Here is a 20,912-nt window from a genome sequence, read left to right on the forward strand (position 1 = left end):
CAGAACTTCACCTTACATAATTTTCCATCCAAAAGACTATGGTATTCAATTTAGGATGTTACTACATATACATACACTTATTACTACCAGATTAGGCCCATTTTGCCTTTAAAACTTCCATAATTCTTCATGGCACAGCTTTGACAAGGTGTTAATGTTGCTCTGAGATTTTGGTCCATTATCATATGATAACGCATAGCACCACACAGTTGCTGCAGATTTGTCATCTGCTGATGTGTGAATCTGCAATTTCACCACATCCCAACGGTATTCTGCGGAGGCCATTTGAGAAAAATCTACTCATTGTTATGTTCAACAAACCAATTTGTGATGATTTGAGTTTTGTTACCATTTGGTGCATTCTCCTGCTGGAAGCAGCCGCGAGAAGATGGGTACACGGTGGCCATAAAGTGATGAACATGGTCAGCAAGCCTACTCAGGTAGGCTGTTTCACTGATGTTGTTTATGCCAAATTCTGAGCCTAGCATTTGAAAGTCACAGCAAAAAAAGAAATTCTAAGTTTTCCCAATCTACTGTTGTCCAGTTTTGGTGAGCTGGTTGAACAGTAACATCGGTGTCCTGTTTTTAGCTGTCAGGAGTAGCGTCCCATCTGCTTCAAGTCTTGATGCGTTGCGCATTCAGAGATGCTCCTCTGCATACCTTGGATGTAAAAAGTGGTTATTTGGGTTACTGTAGCCTTCCTATACGCTCAAGCAGTTTGGCTGTTGTCCTCTGATCTCGACAAGGCATTTTACCAGTAAACAGCTGCTCACTGGATATTTTCTCTTTTTCTGACCATTTTCTGTAAACCCTAGAAATAGGGTCAACATCAACTAGCTGCAATGCCATTGACTGATTAGATATATGCATTAACAAACAGTTGAACATGTGTGACTAATCAAGTCTATATAAAGTAAATATATAGGAAATGAAGCTTGAATTCGTGGAATCACAGTCAGAATATACTGACAGGCCTCTGTTTTTCTTTGGAAGATTAAAATCTGTGCCCACATCATGTGCTTCAGGTTCTGCCTGAATGTTATTTCCACCAACATGTCCCTAAGGAATAATGCATAATATCCTCTCTGCAATGTTTTGTTTGAACATGATTACTCATGAGCACAAATAACATCCCACTAAAGGAAATAAGATCCCAAGGCTATAACCTAAAGGCTATAATGACAGGGATGAAACTACAGAGCACAGATTTCTACGGGTTCATTCAATCATGTCAAAATTCCATCAGGATAATCTGACTTTCATTCCCTGTAGTCAGATTTTAGGCCAAACATTCAAGTTTGAGTTCATGTGTTTTAGAATTAGGTCTGTATTTATGTATGCATAGGTTATTTATATAGAATACTGTACTATTGTAATCCTGTGTGTGCATGTATGTCTGCGTGTGTGCACATGCATTAATGTCATCATGTGACATGGCATGACATAGGAGTAAATCCCTCTTTTGCTTAAAAAACAACATAATGGAAGTCATTCTTATTCTGCTGTTACCATTAGAGGCACCCCCACCCCTCTCAATTCAATGTGAAAGGTAATCCTGAATACAGAGTGGCTTGCAATTATGCTGAGAGCCAGTGTGGCATATGTACAATACTCTAAATAGAGTACCATATATTGTTCCCATGCTGTGAGGAAAAAAAAAAAGAAAAATCAAGGGATAAGCTGACGTAAATGGAGTTTGATACTTACCAACAGATACGTGTGATCAAAGCTTTTAAAGAGCTGCCTTTATATCACTGACTGTGTATGTGAAGAGATATGAAGATGTTGTTTCATGTTTTATTTAGTCATTTTTTGCACCATTTTTTTTCTCATGGTTTCATTTTCTTTCCATAACACGCCTGCCTCCCCCTTCCTTCCGTCGTTTACCCTATCCTCCTTTTCAGTTCCCACCGGGCAGCCTGGTTGTATTCATCAGGCCTCCCGTTTTGTTTGTTTGTTTATGGTGGCTGCACCCGTTGATCCAGAGCTGCAGTAACCCTGTTGTTTGATAAATGGCAACCATAGCATTACTGACTCCCCAGCCGAGCCTGGTGATGCCTGGCCAAAAAAACAACAGGTTGATGTATGGCTTCCTTCAGAGTGTCAAGTCATTTAAGTAGAGTCAGTCCAGGTACTGTGCTTCTATATACATCTGTGTCTGTGGGTGAACACCTTGGAATCTTGCCCTGTCCTGGTCTGGCTCATGTGTGTCATCAGCTTGAAAATTTACTGACAAACAAAAAAATGAAGGCCTATCTGTGATCAACAAAGCATGAGAAATGCATGTTTGTCAGGTTATTGTTAGGGAATTTTGTCATGAAAGCTGACAGCAGCGGGAAACAAGGTCGAGCCAGGGGACATCACTGTTATGATCTAGACATATTTTTCCATCCGGTTTGGAATTGCTTGAGATGTTTGAGAGGATGAAAGGGTTACTCAAGTGACTTTAAAGTTTTCCGTGAAGACTTGTGAGAAAGATTTAAAAAAGAAATCTGTCAAAATTGAGCATGAATTTTAGGACTCATGTGGGTAAAGCTCCACAGAAACCAAAAAGCTCCATCCCTGTTAGGGATGTCACAAAAGCAGATATTCATTGCAGAATTATTATCTCAGAAAGAATTAATTTCTCAACAATACTCTTGTAGTAGCCAGTCTTAGATAGTTGTTAGCTATTTAGGTATTACATTTATTTCTTGCAGAGATTTGTGGATCAAAATGTTTGACTAACAAGAAATGGGAACTAGGTGGGTGCAGGGGGTTTGGTTGCAACTGGCTAATCAAATGAGTAACTACTATTAGTATAACGCCAGAGGACAAACAAAGACAAAGGACGTTAAACAAAATTCCTAATTGAGTACACCATACATGGGTGAAACAGAGCCTGAAGGATGGATGTGAACTTTCTCAATCAGGCCAGCAACATCCTAAAAGGGAAAACAAATCAATCCTCCAAAAAAAATCAATAACAGACCACATTATGAGACTGTACTGCTTTTACTCTATCCCAGTGCATTTAATCAGTAACCCTATTTAGTAGCTTGTATCCTTAGAAAAACTGTAGGCTAGGTAACTGTACATATAGCATTTAGGTGATTTTTTTCTTTTATGTTATTAATACTTTCATTGGAACTTGTAGCCAAGTTTGAGTTGAGTTGACTGAAGTGTGGCTCTTACTTTATGCATTTTTTAAGTCAGTATCGCCCTCTATACCAGAAGATAATTATATTAGCATTTCCCAGATTCCTGACAATTCCAAAAGAAAGGGGAACTCTGATGAACATTTGAATCACCTAAATTTGGCTAAAAATATTAAAAAAAAAATGCAAGTTAGTTTTAATTTAAAGATCAAAAATAACTGATGACTAGCTGGCCAAAATTGCAACAGGCTGGCAAAAACAACAACAGCTAAGCTAGCATTAGGGCAGCTAATTTTAGATTTGAGTGTCTTGAAAATTATAGTTTCCTTGTGAAAAACAGTTTGATTACATTTATTCACTCATTATCTAAGCCTGATAGCAGCATTTCAAAGAAAGTTTGTGTAACGCCAGCTAGCACAGGATAAACGTCCTCAATAGCTCACCTCGGTTCCGCAGTGAGTTTTATTGACTCACCATCCTGTATCAGACTCCTTTCACAAAGTTTTACTGTCTGCTCAACACTAAATAGATGTGAAGACTTTACACCCACTATTTTGACAGCTGAGGTAAACAGCGGGCTGACAGACTACATTTAATATATACGAACACTAGCCAAAGCATTTGAGGTGACTCAGGAGTAAGAACATAAAATACTGCATATTTTACTGACATGCATCAGATTTCTTTTATTCCAGATTTAGTGTTAGGTTTTGATATTATTTAAATATGTCAGAATGTAATGTGTACAAAAATGTTTTAATACACAGACAGTAGCAGAAACCTGCTGGCTATCCATCACTGGGACGGGGCATAGAGCGTTAATAAGGCTAAAAAATTGCTTCCGTAAAGTAGCATAAGCAGAATGTCAGTGATATATGAAGAACCAGTTTTTAACAGCTTAAACAGAGCAGCCCACTACAATGCTTCAATCAGGCCCACCACAAACTGTTGATACATCATTGCGTTAAGGCACAGGGCAAAGTGATATTATTTGGCATTTCACATTAGCTAGTTAGTTAGTTAGTCCGCACCAATGCACCTTTTCAGTACTTTATTCAATAATGTGATACACTCTGACACCAAATACTCCTTACACTGGAAATTAGCTGCATTTTTCAACACAACTTGCCTGTTCAAAATTCTTGTATTGGGTGTTTAATGTAAGCTTTCTTTGTTGCCTACAAATATTAGTGTGCAAAATCTTTGTAGAGCTGCTTCAGCCCTGTTGTACATTTTGTTTTGTCTAGGTCTAAAAATCAAAGGGAAATATATTATCTCATATATGCTTTGCATCCTATATTTTCTGCTGTGAAATCACTTTCTTTAAAGCTCCTTTTAATGCCCGTCTTAAACAAGTGCACTTCCTCCACCTGGGTGATTTGTTTTCTTTGAAAGACCTGCTATCCGACAGCATTTTAAAGCACTGTATACGATTATTTGCCCTACGGGTTCACTTAATTTTCTTCAAACAGAAAATGTATTTACTTACTATGAGTTTGGGTCACAATTATATTTTATTGTTATTGGTAAAACTGGGCTCTCTGGAGGTATGCTTCTAATAGTTTGAAAGGGTGAGATAAGCACCGCGTGTGGGTGGCTTGTGTCTTTGTGGGTCGGTCTCTGCAGCACACACTTTACCAGGTTTCTGATTTACTGTAAAATTAGCTCTTTCTTTTCTTCTTTCTCTCTATATCTTTTGCTCCCTTTCTCTCCTGTCCCCATTTTGTTTCTATCTCTGTGGCTTTGGAAGTGCAGCGAAGAGTTGGCAGAAACCGGGGCCTTACTAAAGGAATTAGACTGCGCGCTGGGAGATTGCTCAGATAATGAAATGGTGGGAGGTAGAAAAACTCATTTTCTCACTTGTGAGAGAGAGACATACTAATGTGGCTATTGAAAATAGCACTGAATAGTACTGGCAAGAAAGAAAGAGACAATTCCAAAATCCAACAGTGTTATTTGATTTCAGCTCATGAGATATGGACCTGCTTAAAGGATAAAGTTTGGCACTGGTTTAACTATCTAAAATGGAATTGTCATGATGGGAAAACTATTGTTTTCCAACTGTGTCCTCCTCCCAGATCGCAGGGAGTGACAGTTTGCTTGTATTTAGACAATAGCGAGGCTGAAGTTGGCAGAGTGTGGGTGTGCTTGTTAAAAAATGGCTCCCGTGGAAGGGCTCTGAGAGCTCTTACAACACTATTGACGTCAGCTACTTGTGATGTTCTCTCTGCTGTACCTGCGAATGTGTGTGTGTGTGTGTGTGTGTAGGCTACATGCATGAAGAGCAGGGAGTTAGAGTAGTTTAATGAAATTCACAAAGGCTGAATGGTGAAGAATAAATAGCAAATAGAGGTGACGAATGATGCAGTGTGCAGCCGTTTTAAATTTATAAGAAGAATTGCAAGCTGACTGGTGAATAACTGTTTGTCATCCAGCTTGACGTGTACATATAAGGAAATATTGTATCTTCAAAGCTGCACATGCCTCCTTGTTATTCTGCTCAATTTTGTCCACTATGCATCATCATTGGCATTGATCCAGACACGGTGCCAAAGGGGGAAAAAAAATCCAAATAACTCCAGCTAGGTTTTATAGGAGGAATCAGCCTGCCACTCACAGAAAGAATGAACAGGACCACAAATACAAATAACTGCAATGGTGAGGCTTTTTTACTGAGATGCTTTGGGTTTGGTAGTTTTATCTTCATTTCACATTGCTTCACTTATTAATTTTAGCATTTCATTTTTAATTGAAATTTGAGCATTTTCATACAGATGGTGACATTTTGGTTTGGCCTGTTGCCGCTGTGAAGGTCCCAACTCTATCCTTACTAGTTAATCTATTTTACCTGTTTTTGGACTGAATTAATGTGTTTTATCCTCTTATTCTAGCATATTTACATCAAAGATAGCAAAGAGCAAGCAGCAATACATAGAGCAGAAGACATATGAGTATGAGTGAAAAAAGGCTTTATTTAAGTTAGATACAACAGGAAACGAATTATGGGGGTTGCAAATCAGCTTGCAGCTATGCAGCACCAGTGGTGAGGCTTAAACAATGCAAATTGGCTGATGTAGGAAGAGCAGCGGCAAGAACCCTCAAACAGATAACAATGACAATAGATATTGGATTAGTCAGAACAGAATGACAAGAAGGACCTGTGGTGGAGGTGGGCTGCAAAGTGGCTTGCATTGCACAGCAACTGTAGACTCTGTTAAATAAAAAAACCCATCATCTCATATTTCATGATTTTTTCTAAAATGGTTTCTTCTTCATATAGTGAATTCTGGGGTATGGAGGACAAAAAAATACAACTACTTATAGCTAGAACCATTAATGAATCAATTCTGACCCCTACAGAAATCAATGTGAAGTGCTCCCCTTAACATTCACAGTATCCCTGGCTGCTCGGAACACATAGTGATGAAGGCTGCTATAATGTGAGCCAGAGCTAGCTAGATGTGATCGGTAGACAAATATATACAGTGGGGCAAAAAAGTATTTAGTCAGCCACCGATTGTGCAAGTTCCCCCACTTAAAATGATGACAGAGGTCAGTAATTTGCACCAGAGGTACACTTCAACTGTGAGAGACAGAATGTGAAAAAAAAAAAAAATCCATGAATTCACATGGTAGGATTTGTAAAGAATTTATTCGTAAATCAGGGTGGAAAATAAGTATTTGGTCAATAACAAAAATACAACTCAATACTTTGTAACATAACCTTTGTTGGCAATAACAGAGGTCAAACGTTTACTATAGGTCTTTACCAGGTTTGCACACACAGTAGCTGGTATTTTGGCCCATTCCTCCATGCAGATCTTCTCAAGAGCAGTGATGTTTTGGGGCTGTCGCCGAGCAACACGGACTTTCAACTCCCGCCACAGATTTTCTATGGGGTTGAGGTCTGGAGACTGGCTAGGCCACTCCAGGACTTTCAAATGCTTCTTACGGAGCCACTCCTTTGTTGCCCGGGCGGTGTGTTTTGGATCATTGTCATGTTGGAAGACCCAGCCTCGTTTCATCTTCAAAGTTCTCACTGATGGAAGGAGGTTTTGGCTCAAAATCTCACGATACTTGGCCCCATTCATTCTGTCCTTAACACGGATCAGTCGTCCTGTCCCCTTGGCAGAAAAACAGCCCCATAGCATGATGTTTCCACCCCCATGCTTCACAGTAGGTATGGTGTTCTTGGGATGCAACTCAGTATTCTTCTTCCTCCAAACACGACGAGTTGAGTTTATACCAAAAAGTTCTACTTTGGTTTCATCTGACCACATGACATTCTCCCAATCCTCTGCTGTATCATCCATGTGCTCTCTGGCAAACTTCAGACGGGCCTGGACATGCACTGGCTTCAGCAGCGGAACACGTCTGGCACTGCGGGATTTGATTCCCTGCCGTTGTAGTGTGTTACTGATGGTGACCTTTGTTGCTTTGGTCCCAGCTCTCTGCAGGTCATTCACCAGGTCCCCCCGTGTGGTTCTGGGATCTTTGCTCACCGTTCTCATGATCATTTTGACCCCACGGGATGAGATCTTGCGTGGAGCCCCAGATCGAGGGAGATTATCAGTGGTCTTGTATGTCTTCCATTTTCTGATGATTGCTCCCACAGTTGATTTTTTCACACCAAGCTGCTTGCCTATTGTAGATTCACTCTTCCCAGTCTGGTGCAGGTCTACAATTCTTTTCCTGGTGTCCTTCGAAAGCTCTTTGGGCTTGGCCATGGCGGAGTTTGGAGTCTGACTGGTTGAGGCTGTGGACAGGTGTCTTTTATACAGATGATGAGGTCAAACAGGTGCCATTCATACAGGTAACGAGTGGGGGACAGAAAAGCTTCTTACAGAAGACGTTACAGGTCTGTGAGAGCCAGGGATTTTCCTTGTTTGAGGTGACCAAATACTTATTTTCCACCCTGATTTACGAATAAATTCTTTACAAATCCTACCATGTGAATTCATGGATTTTTTTTTCACATTCTGTCTCTCACAGTTGAAGTGTACCTCTGGTGCAAATTACTGACTTCTGTCATCATTTTAAGTGGGGGAACTTGCACAATCGGTGGCTGACTAAATACTTTTTTGCCCCACTGTAGCTGACTGTAGTGAGATGAACGGGTCACAGATGAGATGTTGATCCAGGAGAAAGCGGGACAGAGTGGATGGAATTTATGGAATATTAATACTGGCTGTGTAGAACAGTGTGGAAACCGTCGTTGAATTAGCGTGTAATGTGTGTAATGTGTTAGTGTGAAGCAGTAATCTGAACAAATAAAGAATGAAATTAAGAAGACCAGCTGAATCGAAAAGGTTCCAGCCTCAGGAGTAGTGCAAAAGCAGCTTTACTTAGATATGCTAACTGGATGCATATAGAAGCTGAGCCATCAGCTGAGATATTTTAGTATTGAGGTTATCTGATCTACAGCACCTCTACTACTGAGGGTTTGCTCAACAGAACTATTTATTCACATGTACATTCTTTAGGAAAACCTATTTGAACTGTTTTTCTGCCCTGTGCCACCCATCAAAGCAGCCGACTTTCAGTTTTACCCCAAAACTCCGAGGATTTAAACCCTATGTTAAAATGTTCAATTTCTACCTTGTGGCTACTAGATGAGTTCAACAACTCGTTCACAACAAGGCACCATGCAAACAGTAGGAAGAAATCATTGCTGTGTATCCGATCTCATTTGCCATGTTTAAGTGTGTTAACAGGAGGAATTAGAACCAAATTAATCCACCAGAGATTCTCAGCTCATCTCACTGTCAAGATATTATTATAGACTCCATATAAATGTGTAAGGTGTCATGGGAGGATCTGGTTATTGAATTATGCCAAAATTAAACCATTAGCAGGGAGGAATCAATCTGACTAGAAACAGCGTGATGACTCTTCTCAGCAAGAAAGAATAGTTTATTTTTCACTGACATTTTGAAGGACATTGTAAAGTCTCTATCGCTTTTTGTGCTGACACTTTGCAACAGTATTTTATGAAAAATGACTCAAAAAGCAATATAAATTGGTTTACACAGTGACCTGTGGTAAAAATGCATTTCATGGGTGCAAACAATTTCCTCCTCTGTAGATATAACCTCAGCGAGGACTTTTTCCACATAAAAAAAATCCTTCCTCGCTGTAGAAAATAAAGAGGGGTTTAATTGGCCAGCAGTAAAAGGTCTGTCCATTTTTGCTCTTGGGGTTGACATTCTCATTTTTACACTGCCTTTGCTGCTAGCAAATGTTAAAGGCTGTGAATATGACTCTGTCAGCATAAGTGCACCAGTCTCTAACTAGAGATAAGGACCATATGGATCATGAATGATAAGATAATATCTATAGGTTTTCATTATGCTTGAATCTGGGCTTTATTGCTCACATTTGCAAGGAGAGAACCCACAGAAATTGCTTAAATGCACAAAAAACTTGCAAAAAAAAAATTTCTATAAGTAAAGCAAAGCCTGTTACGCTTCTTCTTTCTGCTGACAAAATGTTAACTGCTAATGGCTCCACAATTGGCCAGTTTGCAGCTGGCCAGTTTTTAATGTGACGATTCCAGCCTATAACCTCTGTGCTCTGTAAAGGATCCGATTTAAAATGGAGCATGGGCAATATTTGAGTCAAAGTACACGTTCGTGAGCATTGCTTGTCATTGGAGTATAAATTTCTAAATATGGACACAACTGTTGATGAATAATACATAGATTTGATCCAAATGTCAAATATCAGCACCATCATCTTCCTCCTACTGTCGCCTCGCAGTCCTTTAACTGAAGCTACTGCATTTATTCATTTTACAGCGTGATGAAATTAATAATTCATATCAAGATAATTACATACTACTGTGCCTTAAACATTCATTTGTGTGTTTCCAAACCCGTTAATAGCTTTTAAATGAAAACTTGATTTCAAAAGAGGATAATGTTCAAATGCTGTGGAAATTGGGGTCCCTGTAGGTTCCAACTTAATGTGAAAAATTCATATAATCAATTTGTGCCTCGGAGATTACTTATGTGGTAATAATTAAAGCCAAGAAGGCTATTATAAACACGAGACCCGCCATAGCTAGAGCGTTATCTCGGAGACCTAGTTTTTGATCTCAGGTCTTAATATGTAGCTCTTTTTTTTCTCTCCATCTCGTTATGAGATTTTCTTGTTTTGAAGCCACTCATCAAAGAGTGTCATCACTCTTCATGTCTTGAAGAAGAAGTTAATTCCGCAAAAGGCTTTTTCATTTGGAAAAACAGAGAGGAATACTAGTGTCTGGACTGCTAGGTGCTGAGTTATAAGGGATAAGTGAAGGAACATGCACACACAAAAAAGAAGTTTGTGGTTTCATCTTTGATTTCTTTCAATCACAATTGGCATGCTGGTGGTTTTCCTTGAACACTATTTTACCTGAAGTCTGATCATGTTGGGAATAATGTTATTTTGTGGAATGCACAGGTGAAAATTCATCTCGTCTTTTTTTTGAGCAAAATCCTGCTTTGCATTCACAGTTCCCCACTTAAAGCAAATTGTCGGTACCATCTTGCTCAAGGGCATCACATCAGCAGCATCCATCGCCAAAAATTGTTAAACCAGATCTGATGAATCTATAACTACTTCCACATATCCGCCCCCGTTGGCATGCCTGTGCACTCGCTGCAATCATACAAAAGAAGGCAAAAGGCTGACTCTATTTATATTACCCCAACATTGGCAACACAAGAAAAACAAACAACACAGGGAATGTTTTCCTGTCACAAGGCGATATTTCATGGTGGTAAAAATGCTTTGAGAATTTGAAATATTCAAATTCATGTTCATGCATACATGTTAGTAAGAATTTTCTCCAAATGGTGATAAAAACCTTCTGAAAACCACATTATAGCTGTCTAAACCTTACACTTGCAGATTGTTGGAACATACGTTAGAGATTTAAAACAATCCAGTAGCAAAAACTAGATAAGATAGAATTGGTAATCAAAAAGACATTTCAAGAATCTTGATGCAAAAGTATTTTATTTATTTTCAAAGTAACAGTGGGTGAGTGTAGGGGTACTTTGTGAAAGACTGTAAATATATTTTTTATAACAAAAAAAGAGAATAACTACAATAAGAATAGCATTTCTTTCATTTTAAAGAATTGTAGAGACATTGGGTTTTTTCACATGATCTATGGAATAATCAATGGAATGTGGAGAAGTCTCCATATTCAGACTTGATTCACTAATGGAAATAATTGCAAAGGCTCATGCTCCAAGTGAACTTCCAGCATGTAGCTAATCAGTGATACCAAGAAAATTATTTGTAAGGATATGGTTTGACAAATTCCTGGAGTTTTACACACTCAAATACTATTCGATCAGGGGTATGCTTTAACACTCCTGAGTATAGAGTTAAGACTGGATCTACAGAAAGACAGAAATTTTCCCCAAAACTCTGAATGAATTTAATAATAATCTTCCTCAATTGGGAATGTATCATCTATGGCATCACTAAAAGATTTAGTCATCAGAGAAATCTCTGTATGTACGCGACCCAGGACCCAGGATTTGCTGAACCGGTCAGTACACGGACATTTGACCAATAACATTTGGGAGACATGTTGATTTAAAGCAGGTTGGATTGAGGTTCTCCCCACTTAAGTTCTTGCCACAGTGTTTTGGGTAATACGTATAGACCCCTGGTAGAAGTTGATGACATGTTTAAATGGGATTGTCGGGACTACTGTCTATATACTGTAGGAAGGAGTTCAAATAACAGTCATATTGCCAGACAATAGCTGTGAGCAGGGCAGCCACACTGCCAGGCCACCAGCTGAAATGGCCTATAGCTCGCTGTTGTCATCAATTTTAACTTTAATTCTTTTATTTCATGTATCCTGTTTTTTTTTTTTTTTTTTTTTTTGGGGGGGGGGGGGGGGGGGGGGGGGGTATGTTATTCTTTTCATTCTTTTACTACTGTTATTGTTGTTATTATCATTTTTTTTGTATTTAGTTTATCTTCAGTTTGTGGACAAACATATCTTCACTATAGTAATGCTGCACTGCTGAAAAAAAAAGCTAATTTAACTTAAGCCCCATGCAAAAAGGAGGAGATCACGTTTAATCGGTTATAACATAGGCTGAGAAATATAAGTCCAGACATGTGTGGTATCCACAGAAACCTCTCAATCTCAGCTAAAATGTCATATAAACCATTTCTACAACCACCAAACACACCGAAAACAAGCCGTGATTAAACGAGCAGTTACGTAAATGCGCAGAAGTCCGCTAAACAAACAAAACCCAACCAGAAATTCTCCAGACTTCATGTAACCGGCTGGTTAGCTTCCAGAGCTATCACTGACTCCACACACCAAGTTTCACCACAATCAGACCAAAATTCACTGAATGAGCCGCAAAAGAAGACCGCAAAAACACACAGCGGCGCAAATGCGCTAACACAGAAATTAGCTTACCGTCCCGATTTTCGCTGGTAGCCGGTAGCCACGTGATTACCAGTAGTTACCATGCCTACCTAGCGGTATCAGAGCCGTTTTCCGTCAACAACCTCCATTTTAGACCCACCTACAGACACGTGACTGGACAGACGCCACATGCAGTAAATTTGGACCCATGAGGGTTTTGGCATTACAACGTCTGATTGGTTGAAGTGACGTGAACGTGGTGTTGTTACTGTGAATCTATTGGCTCAAACGATTAAAAAGAGGTGTCAATCACGCAAATTGACCAAAAGAAACCAAAGTTACAGACCAATTAAACGCTCCATACGCACGGCAGAAAAGGCCCATTACCATGTAAATGTGTGGTTAATTCTTCAAAAATATATTTAAAAAAAAAGCATTTTAGGCCTGTTAATAAAATTTATTAATTTCTGCTCTTTAATACCTGAAAAAAATCAATTGGACATTTTTGTACAGCGTCTGGATATTCATGTATTGACAGGGCTGAAATTTTTCACTGTTTCACTTTAGAAACATAAATCTTTGCACAGATGATGTTTATATGTTGGTTACTGAATTTCTGGAACCAAATGTGATCTGAGGCATATTTTTAAAAGGGTTATATGCTAAAAATAAAAATAAAAAAAATTAGGCAACGATAAAATCTACTTACTTTTTCTGTGTTCCAGTCTCAGTAACTTTGACACAGTAATATCTGCTTCAATATTTACACCTCTGATGAAATTTCCCAAGTGTTAGATTTATTTTGATACCAAGATTGTAAGGACAGAGTTTGTAATTGCAGAGAGCAGGAAGCTCAGAAACCCCCTTGGGGCTTAAGAGGTTAAAAAAAAGTCTTGGTCTGTTGGACAGTTTAAAGGCCCTTTCTGTTTGCCTTCCCTGCTCAGTCTACCATCACAGGCGCTATCTTTAGAGGGGATATTTTAAGGAATGCCTGGAATTTAACATGCTCAACTGTAAGTGAGTCTAGCAGAGATCTGTTACATCTTTGTCCGTCTAAGGTTAGGGAAACATGATCCACCACTGATTTATCATTTATAGTCATTGTAAAGGATCTCCTTGTGGAATACTGGTGAGTAAAAGACAAAAAGTGAAAAACAATGAATCTGTTCACTGTTTTAATCAAACACTGTATGTGGATATACAATGTGGCAAAAAGAAACAGAAAACAAAGAATTTTTGAAGAGGATTTTATCATAGGCCAAAGTCAGTCACTGCTTAAATTATGACCTTTAAGCCCTACTTAAGCCCTAGTCAAGACAATCAGATATACATGCAGCAGACTATGGCTATAATACCACTTCCCTAGAGTTGTGGAAAATTACAATTCGCCCCTTGTACCTATACAATTTTTTATTTTCTGTTATAATCAACAGTCCAGAATTGTTTCCGTCTTTGTGTGTTTTTGTCCTTTTTTGTGTTTGTGTCTTTGTCCTTTTTTAGTCTGTGTTCTCCCTTGTTCTCTGCCATCTAACCTGCCTTCTATTTCTGTGTGGTCTGCCTTAGTTGGTTCCCCCTTTTGGTTCTTTACTGGATTTTGTTGCCTCCTGTATCAAAGTGCTTTTATTTTCACCACCTGGCTGTTATTTTCTATCTTGTATCAGCTGTTGGGTCAGTCGTCGAGACTTTGCCCTTAATAAGGAAAAGTTCTGTGCTCTTAAAACCTTGTGATCAAACAACTACTGTGATCATTCTGTCTATCTAATGGCATGAACCTACAAAGTATTTTAAACAACGGGCATGTGAATGTCACTGTGCTGTGATGGCAGCTGATCTGGCTGCAAAATTCTTCCATTAACCTTTGAAAAACGGAAGTTGCTTAAATTAACACCTTTAAATAAGAAAAAAATATGTCTTTTGTCCTGTCTTCCTCCCCTCACCCCTACCCGGTCATGGCAGATGGCTGCCCCTTCCTGACCACGGTTCTGGTTCAGGTTCTTCCTGTCAAAAGGAGTTTATTCTTCTCACTTTCACCATTTTGGGATTTGCTTGCTCGTAGGGGGGTTTCTCTGTATTATTGTACCTTACAATACACTTTGAGCTGCATGTTGAGGTGTTGTGATAAATCATCACATGTGATAAATCCCATGATCCTGATGCTCAAATGTGTTTAACGAAAAGTTGTGCTGAACAAAAAAAAAAACAAAACAAAAACCATTTGGCACTCTCTAACTTTGAAACAATTGTTCTGTGAAGAAGTTAGTTACAGTATCATGGTCAGACCTGGGCAGCAGAGTGTGCCTAAATCATTCATGGCATTTGTTTTAACCTGCCTAGAGAACCAGATGGCAGGGATTTACCTTGTCAGATCATGTCAGGTACGGTGTCAATCACATGCATGTACAAAAGTAGCTGCCAAATGTTTCCCCTGAAATATACAGCACTGTGTGTGGTGAAGCCTTCACAAGACAGAAAGCAAATCAAAAGAGGTTTATATCAGGATTTCAGCTGAATAAAATTTCCTAAAGAAAGAAAAAAAAATTAGAGATAAGATAGCAATGAATAACCGTATATTAATATTCTCTCCAGTACATCTTTGGCTTTTGATATATAGATTTAATAAAGGAAAATGTAAAGGAACAGTGGCTTTTTCCATCTCATCAGTGTATTTTATCAAAAGTGGTTTTTAAATTTTATGCATTCACCGTATGATTTATGGTTATAATAGCAGAGTGAATAGAAAGCTTTAACCACAGCTGTCCTTCATTTGTGCCACATGACTCCGAGTGTAACTTTTCTGCGGGCTTAAGCGTCGCTGCATCAGCAGGGCTGCTTAATTTAAAAAGGAGGTCGGGAAAAAAAAATCAGAGCTTCCATTACTGTATATCCATTCTTTCGGTCGACATGATAGATCTCCCTGTTGTCCTCGTGTCACCCCTACAAGATGATGGTCCTGCACTGGATGCCTGAACCTGTTTTCCCCATGAACAAACTCTTGGCAAAGGGAAGAAGGTATTGATCCTTTGTTCCTTTTTAAGGCTAATTATCCACTCCACCGCCAGTTCCTGTTATCGATGTCCTGCTCTTCATCCCTGTTCATCACACTGAGGGCTTACTCTTAAAAAAACACTTCTGATGGTCAGCTGCTCTTTAGCCATTTCCGCACTGCAGCCATTGCCTCTGTTTACCTCTCGTATAACATAATATCATGCTTAATATTGATGTGGAAAATGCATGCTGACAAATCTGGTGAGTAATGAGCAGCCAGGCCTGCAGTTATAAAGTCTGTGTCTCAAAATGGGGGTTCTGACCTGCAATTAATGAAAAGAGAGCCAGCGGCTGTCACATTCATCATGACGTGCGCTTTTTGATCATTCTTAAATATATTTATATCCTGCTTTTGAAAAAAAAAATAGGCTGAACATAGTGCAATGTCATTGAGGAGAGACAATGGCATGATTGATTCAGGACGTCAAATAACCTCACAGCTATAAAGGCACATATGGTCAAAACGTCCTTGACACAACCTTTTTAGCAATAAATTGGCAAGAGCTTTCATAACAAACAGCTGCATTATTCACGGAAAAGGTGCGCTGTGATTCCGACGTGACCCTGGCACGAGAGTGGACTGGACGCTGTTTATTGAAAGTCCAGCCGTGATAATGAAGGAACATTCATCTATTCCAATAGTTTGATAAAGCATAGCCAGAGCTCGCCAGCCACACTAATGGATTAGAATTTAATATGGGGCCTGTTTTTATTAAAACAAGTGTCCCTCAGGAAAATCCTTGGCAGAGGGTTGTTGTGGTAAACAACACCCGAAGACTGACGAGCTTTCTCTCATGTCACATCTCTACTTCCCTCAGTTTCTCTCTCTCCTTGCCTCCTCCCACCCAGCCAATGCTATGCAAGGGAAGTGATTGATTTGCTTTCTCTTGTGACTGATGATAAGCTGCAAACTCATTAAGATGGCTGCCGCCACGTCCTAAGAGCATGTTGCACAAGATCCAAATCATACACACTCCATCCTCTTTATGCACAACTTCCTAAATTATTATTGAAGGGGGTTTATTTAACTGAACACCTGGCCTGTGGAATGAATAGCACCTTTAAAGTGGTGGATCGGGACTCACGTTCATAAGAATTAAAATGTTTTGATGCTTTTTGTGCTAGAAAGAGTATAGAACATAGATTAAATCCTCAGGGGGAAACGATCAGTGGAATCTCTGGGGACTGAGGGAGAATAGGTGGATGCTGATATTGCATATTTAGCAGATTTGCTAAATTCACAGAATTTTTACAGTGGCCAGTGATGTACCTATGGGGAACTCACTAACTATGTGTTTGAAAAAACAGAAACAAGATAAAATAAATAACCCTACCTTCAAAAGAAGATTCTAACAAATAGGTATCTTGGTGGGAATGATAAGGGAATATGGCACGTAATAAATTATCTAGGGAAAGTGACAGCGTCTGTGGTTGGAAAACGAAGCTGCTGTCAAAGTGCCAAAACTGCAGTTCCTACAATGGCTACTTGAGGCCAATTCCGAAAGTAAGTCAATCCACACAGAATCACATTTTAAAATGCACATCTTTACAGCTTGGGGTGTGGGTGCTTTGAACGATGGGTGTCTTGACACAAGCAGCTCTAGTCAATCGGCCAATTACCTAGTTCTCACCTCTGCTAACTTTCTCTGACAAATAATGTAGGTTTTTTTGTGACATTTAGACAATTCATAAAGTTCCTTTAGTTTAGTGTCTTGTACACTAATTAAAAGTGAGGTGTCTCTGTGCTTTGCACCTGAAGAGTTCTTAGAAGCAGCTTGCTAGCATTAGCTGGTAACTTGGACCTTCCACCCTCTAGTCCAAAGTGTACCTAACAAAAGGTGGCTGAAATGCTGATGTTTGGGTTTTAAAATGCCAAAACCAATGGGATTCTTTTTACAGGCTATGGTCTGAACACAGCCTAAAGGTCCTTTTACATACAACACAACTGTGATTTCAAATTTCTGGATTACTAAGTGTGGGGATTATAAACTTTTGTAGATCAATTCCAATTCAATCAATTTGAAACTTGAAAACTAAAAATCACAGGTGCAAGCAAATCATATAAGTCTGGACTTGGAGGGTAAAGTAAGGTAGAATAGTTTATCAGTCAACAACGCCCTACTCTTTGATTAGCTTTGCTGTCAATTCATTGGTTAGGTTTAGTGAAAAATGTAGCTTTAAAGAGACAACAGAGGTTCCCTCTACAAACATCCACATGTGATGTGTTGGGACTGAAAGCAGTGTTTTCGCAGCCTGATGCATCATGGCATTGTGATATAACCACTTTCATAAATGATAAACTGGTGAGTCAGTAAGTAAGTGGCTACAACATATTCTGTAGTTTACTGTTTGGATTGTTTTCCAGATCATCTTCAGCCTCAGTCTACTTTGCCAATTTAAACATGGAAACTAAAGCATAATCATTTCACTTGAGCATAGCACTGACAATAGACCGACAAAAGACTTTAAAATTGATACAGCAGACCTAAAATCACTATTCTGACACTCTTCCTGATCATCAGTTCAGTTGGAGTTTCCGATATGCTATGCAATCAGCGGCTAACACAGCCTCGAGCGGCCGGCCCTCAAGCAGTGATGAGGAGCTGGTTAGAGAGGTCTGGTATAGCGTCTTTCTTCTAGCTCCATACCCCTAGATTTTCATTTTCATTTTCAAACTTGTAGTCTTCCAGTGACATCCCTCTGGAGCTTTAGAAGGCTTTACACAACTTTGTTCACATACGCAGTAGTACTATAAAGGACCTTTAAACAGACTTTGATGTGTAAAATCAGATTAGTCAGGTCCCCATTTTACCTGAGAGGCTTATTCATATGGATGTAGCATGCACTGCTTTATTACAATGCAATTATGTTTTATCAATCAGCTCTAATTACAAAAAATTACAACACAAAATCAAAGGCTCTGCAGTTGTGCAATAATAAAATGCTCCCCAGGTTACCGTATCAGTGTCATCTCTTTGGTCGATTAAGGACTTAGAGTGCTCTTGAGTAGAATATACTATAAGTCTGTGCTTCCATTAACATATGCAAATGTGATTAAGTCAAATTTAATCACACTAGGCATCATTCAACTCAGTATTCATTGTGTCCACCACTAAGTCGGCATCAGAATACACAGAAAGAACCACAGAATCCAAGTCATTTGGTAGACTTTCATTGGAGAAGACATCAGTGTCAAAGGATTTGACATTCCCCATGGTTACTTTCCCCGATGTTACCTCTGCAGGTATATCCCGGGATCATGTGTCACCTCTTTTACCTAACACACCATTACTCCTGAACAGCCTGTTGAGGGAAGTAGCTACAGGCAAAATACTTCTAACATTCTTTTCCCATTTGCACCAAGTCAAGCATGATTATTGAAATGGCATGGCAACTCACAAGGAAATGCAGCGATACAGACACAAAATGCCACTGTAGTGCACTAGTACATCTGAACCTGGACTACAAAGTATGCTTCAAAAGAAGAGAAACAAAAAAAAAAAAACAAATCGCACAATTTAATATTAACAGTGAACAGAAAATAACAACAAGAAAATCCACCAATTCAGCTAGTGCTGTTCCCATCATTAAGTTTAACAAGTTACCACACTTGCCCTGCTCCATAAGGGTTATTTCTAATTACGTCTGTTTTTAAAAAAGTAATCTCCTTTTGCTCTATCTGTGGATATGGCCTTCCAGAAATGAACATGTTCACTCATTCTCACTCTTGTATTCCCTTGGTGATGTAGCCAGAGAAGATTATCAAATATCTTCTTAGAAGCATTGGTCGAATAGCCCCTATTGTCAGAGACAATCCTGCGCTCGCCGTTTGAATAAATTCATGCAAATCCTTCAAGAGTTTAGTACATCTGAATTCACTGTATTAAGGTAATTTATTGGGCACCACTCGACTTTGGCCTTACAGCTCTACAAGCAAACAAACCTGAATGGTGGTGAAAGCAAGTAGTAGCTTCAGCGAGATGCACTGCTGAAGTGGTAAATGCACAGCAAAAGCTTGGGAATATATCGACCCTGATTTGAATATTTCACAAAATACTGTGGACACTTGCTAATAAAGACGTGACTTTCAACACACTAAGAGAAACAAGGTAACCTCCCCATGCAGCAGTGTTTGAGACTAATCTTCACTGCCTCCTGTGGAAATCTGTCAAGCAAATTACTAGTCATTTAAAATTTTCTATCAATTATAAGTCAAATCTCACTATAGGAGATATTTTACTCTGTTTTGTGGTCACGAACAATATGCTAACAAGCTTTTTTCAAACTGCTTGGTGGCCCTGAACTTTTCTAGACTTTACCCAAAAGAGATCAGAATGCAAATGCACAGTCGTGGCTCTTTTCTATGCAGTCTTTGTGGCATCTGATTGGGCCTGATTGGGCCTAGAACATAATAGAAATTCACATGCCAGTGCACTGGCATCGTGTTTCTTGATTCCTCCCTGTTCTCTCCAAATATGCCCCTTCACCTGAATCTAACTGAATATTTCCAGTATCAGCTTTCTAAAGCTGATTTCTGTCTCCTATGGAGACAGGTCCAGAGCTGAAATTTCATTTCAAGTTAGTCCATTTTTTTCCAGCTTAGCTTTAAAGCTTTTTCCAAATTGCTGAACTTAATTTGAACACTTTTTTTCTTCTCTACTCCTATGCTGGCTGCTTTGAATGACTGCTTTGAGTTACCATGCCAGTGATTTAGCTAGCAGAAACAGCTGCTTGTATAATAAATGTGCACAAATCAGTGTACACTAAAACAAAAGTTTATCAAAACACTGAGTCATTGATTGGAATGGCAGGTTCATGTGTCCCAGCGTGACAGATTACAGCGTAATATAACACAGTCTTTATAAGGTTTTTCATTGCTGAACATATAATTGTTTGCTTGAACAGATTGAAGCCCTAAGTATGGTAAAAATACATCTCCTAGCTGAATCCCCCTCAGAGGCCTGTGGAAAGACGCAGATCTCTTATTGCACTGTGTAATTTAGGTAAATCAATGCTCAGAATCCCTAAATACCCAGTGATTGTGATTACTTGTGAAGTTTGCTGATTTTTTTCCACTTGTGAACACCCACATGTATCTCCATGTGTGGGAGCATATAAGACAGAGAGACAAGCAGGAAGATAGAGGAGGAAGGCATGCTGCTATATGCATGAAGACACTCCAGTAGCGTTACTTACAGCATAAAAAACCCCCAAAACACCTGAATAACGACTGACCTTTACCCTTTACATCTGCTTCCTCCCTACTGTCTTTGGATCAGTGCGCATATGGGTCTGCAGTTTCAGATCATCCCATAAGTGCTGTGTTTTAAAAGTGAAAG

The sequence above is a fragment of the Neolamprologus brichardi genome, chromosome 23, assembly GCF_056152115.1.
Source record: "Neolamprologus brichardi isolate AB-2024 chromosome 23, ASM5615211v1, whole genome shotgun sequence".
Lineage (NCBI taxonomy): Eukaryota > Metazoa > Chordata > Actinopteri > Cichliformes > Cichlidae > Neolamprologus > Neolamprologus brichardi.